This window comes from Zingiber officinale, chromosome 9B (genome assembly GCF_018446385.1).
Source record: "Zingiber officinale cultivar Zhangliang chromosome 9B, Zo_v1.1, whole genome shotgun sequence".
In the NCBI taxonomy this organism is placed as follows: domain Eukaryota; kingdom Viridiplantae; phylum Streptophyta; class Magnoliopsida; order Zingiberales; family Zingiberaceae; genus Zingiber; species Zingiber officinale.
The window spans coordinates 27,448,075-27,454,290 of NC_056003.1; positions in this window are offsets into that span (position 1 = coordinate 27,448,075).

Sequence of the window (6,216 nt, forward strand, 5' to 3'; positions counted from 1 at the left end):
TTGGATTGGAAATGATACTTAATATTTTTACTCCAAGTTTAACTGATGTGATCTTCCTAAGTTAAACCATATTACAGAAGTTATCAAATATCTATTTCAAAGATCAACTTCCAAGTTAAACATGGCGAGACACTAGGCCTTCTTGGGTATGAGATCATCCACAACTTTCTACACAAAGCCTCACAAAGAAATCAGATATTTAACTTCTTATAGTAAACTAGGTTTAACTATAGAGACTTCAATAGAAACACAATATCGAAACATGAAATCAAACAATAAAATTGATAACAAAAATGATAACTTAAAATCGATAACCTCTTGTGTTTGGTTTTTCAAGATCTATACAAAAGATGAACTAGTTATGATAAAGTCAAGCAAAGACATTTACCTTCACTTCGATCCTTGAATCCTCGAATAATACATGCAAGACTCCAAGGCCTTCCACCAGAGCATGCTTGTGCTCCACCTTTTAATATGCCATTGTGTTGCTTCAGTCTGAGAATATGTCATCTTTTGTCAAACAATGGGAAGGGTTTCAATTACATATGCACGAATCTATATATTCATCAACAACATCTTCCTGCCAGACGAATCTAATGAAGGTAAAGGCACACAAATAATAAAAAAAAAATTCTTCTGAGTGTGTGTTGATAAAATATGGCTACGCACCTTAAAAGTCCTCATATTTAACAGAGAAACTTTTCCACCTGATGCAGACGTTGCATAAGAGTCATTCTTAGATAAAGCAATACAAGCAGTTGCTTCTTCTGGATTGTTATCACTCCTTTCATTGGTCATAAGAATACCATTTGGTGGCTGACGGAGCTGAGGAGCAACAGATGCAGTTGACTGAACAAGCAAAGCAAACAATCAGCACTAGGCTTATAGCAAATAGATAATTTCTTACAACTGTTTCTTTCTGACCTTGCCCGATGGATTTCGTTCATCGCACGGCCACTGCCAGAGTTTATGCAATGCATTGGAACCAAGTGCTAGTAAACTGCATCCAGAAGAAAAACTGCATTGGAACCAAGTGCTTTGATTTTACCATCAATTGAAGTTGAGAAGAAAAACTTCACAGATAGAAATAATGAAACACTAGAAATATATAATTCTGTTTCTGTCCAGTATACTGTTTCTGTCCAGTTGAAGCATCCCACACCTATTCATCATGCAACGGAACCTGTTAAGAACATACAATTCTTCTTGTACAATCTTCTGACTGATCAACCACATGGTTTTACTCATTTTAATTGCCTTTTCATTGCCACAAGTGATGATTGAGAGAGTCTTCTTGGGATAGGAAAAGGCAATGTCATTAACACTGCCTATATGAGCATCAATCTGCAGAACAAGATGCTATCATCATCATCATATATATGGTTGCCAAACACCATAACTATTAACTGACCTCCAAATGTTGTCGTAATTCTTCATTTAAATTAAAAGCATAGATCTGCACTAGATGCTTTGAAAATGCAACACCTATTAGTATCACAGAATAATAACAAGAATTTTAGTTTGATGAACTTGATGAAAATAATCCAACTTTGTTTTTTTGCTTCGGCATACCAAGAATTAGAACCTTCAGGACTCCACAAGCATCTGTTGACAGATTAGAACAAAAAATACTTTGTTCACTACAGCAAAGAACAAAAAATGATAAAATCTAAATTAATAAAACACATAAATAAAGTCCAATTCGATCGAAAGCTTACCACATATACACAACTATGCAAGTGTCTGTGATTGGCTTCAATTCACAAAAGGGAATTATGTCGTTGCAGTTAACATAGATTGTGCGCTCCATGCCAAACACAAAAGGGAATTATGATATCAAGTAACTGTGTCAATTAAAGAGCAAGTTGAATCCCAAGTAGATGTTGATGGTCCATTTGCTGCATGCTTACATTGAGAACTTGTTGCCTTTGCCTTGTCATCTCATTCCCACCCACGAGAAAGTAAGCAGTGTGCCTGAAAGCCAGCCTAAATAATAAAAATAATAATAGTATTCATATCATCAACAAAGGAAGACACAGTGTGGGTTGATATGTGCCTGAAAAAATTCATCATTTTGACTTTTGAATTAGGATCGATGCTCATGGTGCTATCGAGTGCTTGTTGCATGTGGTGCAACCACCTCTCAGCAGCTTGGTGTGTAACAGGGAATGGTGCATGTCATCCGATCAGAGATGGATGACCTGCAATAATGATTGATTCAAACGAAACCGTGTTGCAACAATTCAGCCAAAGGTTTCCCTTCATTACAGAAGCAAACTTAGAACTGGAATCTATAGAGAGAGATGGATGTATCAATTTCTTGTATATTTTTCAGATTTTTTCTTCTGTATCAGCTGAGTCCAGATACTAAATTGTTCTTATGATTTCCTTACCAAATGAATAAAACATGCCTTTTGTTGCATCAAACTCCATAATACTGGTCTAAATATAGCAGCATATCCACAAACTAAAATTAATTATTCATAATAAATTCAAATGCACGAACTCAGGTGTTTCAGTTATGTGACTATTTTTGATATAATCACATAACCGAAACACCAGAGATATGATCGGTATAACAATATCTCAGTATGCATCAAAGTAGGACACCAACCATTCTTGTACTTCCTAACCACCATTCTCCTAAAGGCTCAATGAACAAATCCTGAACACAAGGTGATTACAAAAGAGAATAGAATATTTAAGAGGTCATATGAAATTACAATGATATGAATATCATCACAATAATCAATTTGTGTAAGATTCTGATCATATAAAACAAATATAAAATGATAAATTTGGCAGATGCTAAATGATTTTGCTACTTTAAAAGGCGAAACAAATAGTGCAAGTTTCAGAAAGAAGCTATCAGACATCAAAAGAACAAGTTCCCTTCACCTTTCCTCTGGGAATACAGATTAGGGCCTCCCATCCTCTGAACGAAGAACTCGTACTGGTTCCAAATTGCGTCCTCCTTCTTCGAATTCGAAAAGATAGATCAGAACCCCACTCTTCCTCATCAGCGAAAACCCTACCAACCATCTGTGTTAACAAAATCAGAGATGGTCATAATCAATCGAGCATCTACAATGGACGGAGAGGGCCGCGGAGGAAGAGGTAGGTAGATCGGCTCACCTGTTGTAGAAATTGGTTGAGAGATAGATGAAGGGCTGGATTCCTCCTAGGGTTTCGAAGAGGTTGGTCTCGTCGATGGCGAGGCGTCGCTCACTGCCACTTCGCTCGAGGACGAAGGTAGCGTATTATCTATAGCCTTGATAATTGTGGCGCCGACCCATTTTGACTTAACCCACCTGCTAAACTATTGAAGATGAGGAAGAACTTCAGTAGCGACAATGGATAAAGAAAAAAAATTTCGGAATGTAAAGAAGGACTCCAACGATGACAGTGAATGTTGGACCGGAGATGGATGAAGGAAAAACTATCGGAATGCGAAGAAGGCCTCCTCTTCTCAACCAAATGGAGGAGTTGGAGGAGATGCGGTGTGGTTGGACGGAGAAGCAAGTTCGTCGTGTCTTGATCCTGATCGGGAGAGGATCTAGGAAGGGGGAAGAGGGAGATGAGGTTGAGAGAGATGGTCGGAGGTTTAGGTTTAGGCTGAGAGAGATGGTCGGATGGTCGAATGGTCAGAGGTTTAGGTTTAGGCTGAGAGAGATGTCTCGGTTTAGGTTATCGCGAGAGAGATGATCGCGCGGAGGAAGGGGCGGGATAAAGATTTAGGTTTGAAGGGAATTCACAGTGTGCATATTTTGGCTTGTGGGGGAAATTAAAATATTTTATTTGGGTTCATTAACATCGGATTTTAAAAACCGATGTTAAAATTGGTGTCTATTAACGAAAAAAAGGGCGCTCATAGACATCGCCTAAAAAACCGATGTCTATGAGCTAAAATCTGCGCTCATAGACACCGGTTTTTAGAAAAACCGGTGTAAAATACTCAAAGACATCGGTTTTAGCCTAAAACCGTTGTTGTTCCACTGATGTCTATGAGCGATTTTGTTGTAGTGTGATCTTCTATTGTATTCCTCTCCTTCTCTTGGACGTCGTGTGGGCGACGATCTTCCAAGATGAAATCCACCCAAGCTTCTTCCAAGGCTTCCAAGATCCGGCCACCAACTAACCTCCAAGGGATGCTAGACAAGAGAGCTTCCTTTTCTTCTTCTTCTCCTTCAAGCAACCGGCCACCAAGAGATTACCACAATTGATGTCGCCGACCTCCAAGGAAGAAAACAAAAGGAGAAAAGAAAAGGACAAGGGTCGGCCACCAAGGATTGAAAGAGAGGAATAGAAGATGTGTAAACTTATGAGGCACCCCTCCATCTATTTTATAATCCTTGGTCTTGGCAAAAAAGAAAAGTTTTAAACATAATTAAAACTTCCTTATATTCCTTGCCAATAACTAAAAAGGAAAGTTTTAAAACAAAAAATTAAAACTTCCTTTAATGCTTGTCATGGCCGGCCTTACACTTGTGCTCCAAACAAGGAAAGTTTTAAACATAAAATTAAAACTTCCTTATTTGTTTCCGGTAAGAAATTTTAATTAAAAAATTTATCTTTTAAATCCCTTGTTGGTTATAAAAGGATAATTTTATAAATTAAAATCTCTCTTTTAAAACATGTGGAAGGTTACAAAAAAGGAAAGTTTTATCAAAAATTAAAATCTTTCTTTTAACTTTAAATAAGGAAAGATATCAAACCTTTCTCTTAATCCTTTGTAGAAAACTATAAAAGGAAAGATTTTAAAATTTAAAACTCTCTTTTAAAACCATGGCTTCCACAAAAGGAAATATTTAAAAAATTAAAAAACCCTTTTATTTTAATGTGGCCGGCCACCTAGCTTGGGCTCTAAGCTTGGCCGACCACAACTTGGCTCAATCCTTTGGCTTGGTCGGCCCTAGCTTGGGCTCCAAGCTTGGCTTGGGCGGCCACCATAAGATGGGTAAGAAGCTTGACTTTAAGTGGATATAAATCTTTATAAATAAGAGGCTACAACAGGGACCGAGAGGAGGAATTGGTTTTGGTCTCCTGATGAGCTTGAGCTTCTCGTGTTCACCCCGAACACCCAACTCAAGTTCATCAATAATATCCCATTCCACTAAAGAGTTATTATTGCACTACTGCACCAATACCATATTACAATATGGGCTCCTTATCATGAGTGTGTTAGTCTCTCTGTGTTTAAGATATCGAATGTCCACTAATTAAATGAGTTACTGACAACTCACTTAATTAATATCTAGCTCCAAGAGTAGTACCACTCAACCTTATTATCATGTCGGACTAAGTCCACCTGCAGGGTTTACATGACAATCCTTATGAGCTCCTCAAGGGGACATCATCAACCTAGATTACTAGGACACAGTTTCATTATATAATCAACAACACACCATATAAATAATATCATTTCCCAACTTATCTGGCCTATTGATTTAACGAACTAAATCTTACCCTTTGATAAATTAAAGAAATAAATATTAAGTATACGTGCTTGTTATTATATCATGATTAAGAGTACACACTGTTAGAGTGTATACTAAAAGCCTAGCTTTTGGTATAAACATTTATCTAGAAATAAGAATCACATTGGTCAAATGTCTACATTTATGATAAATATAGTTGTTCAATTAATTTATATTGTAGATAACATGGTGTGTGGTGTCACACACAGAGGATCATGTTATCAGTACCTTATAAATTATAAACAGTAACTCATGACCATAATGGAAAGGAACAAACCATTGGAAGGTCGTAGTGTAATTAGGTATTAGTTTATCTTAACTATATAATTACACTAGTACACTTAGAGTGTATTGAGTAGGACCATTTGAGGTCGTTTCTTTTATACTGGCTTTATAAAGAAACAAAGACCTCGGTTATTATGGAAGTGTGTACTCTTAATCCTAATATAATAACAAGCACATATATTTGATATTTATTTCTTTAATTTATCAATGGGTGAGATTTAGTTCGATAAATCAATAAGCCCGATAAGTTGGGAAATGATATCACTTATAGTGTGTGTTGTTGATTATAGAAGGAAACTGTGTCCTAGAGATACTAGGTTGATAATGTCCTCAAGAGGAGCTCATAAGGATTGTCATGTTAAACCCTGCAGGTGGACTTAGTCCGACATGATAATAAGGTTGAGTGGTACTACTCTTGGACTTAGATATTAATTAAATGAGTTGTCAGTAACTC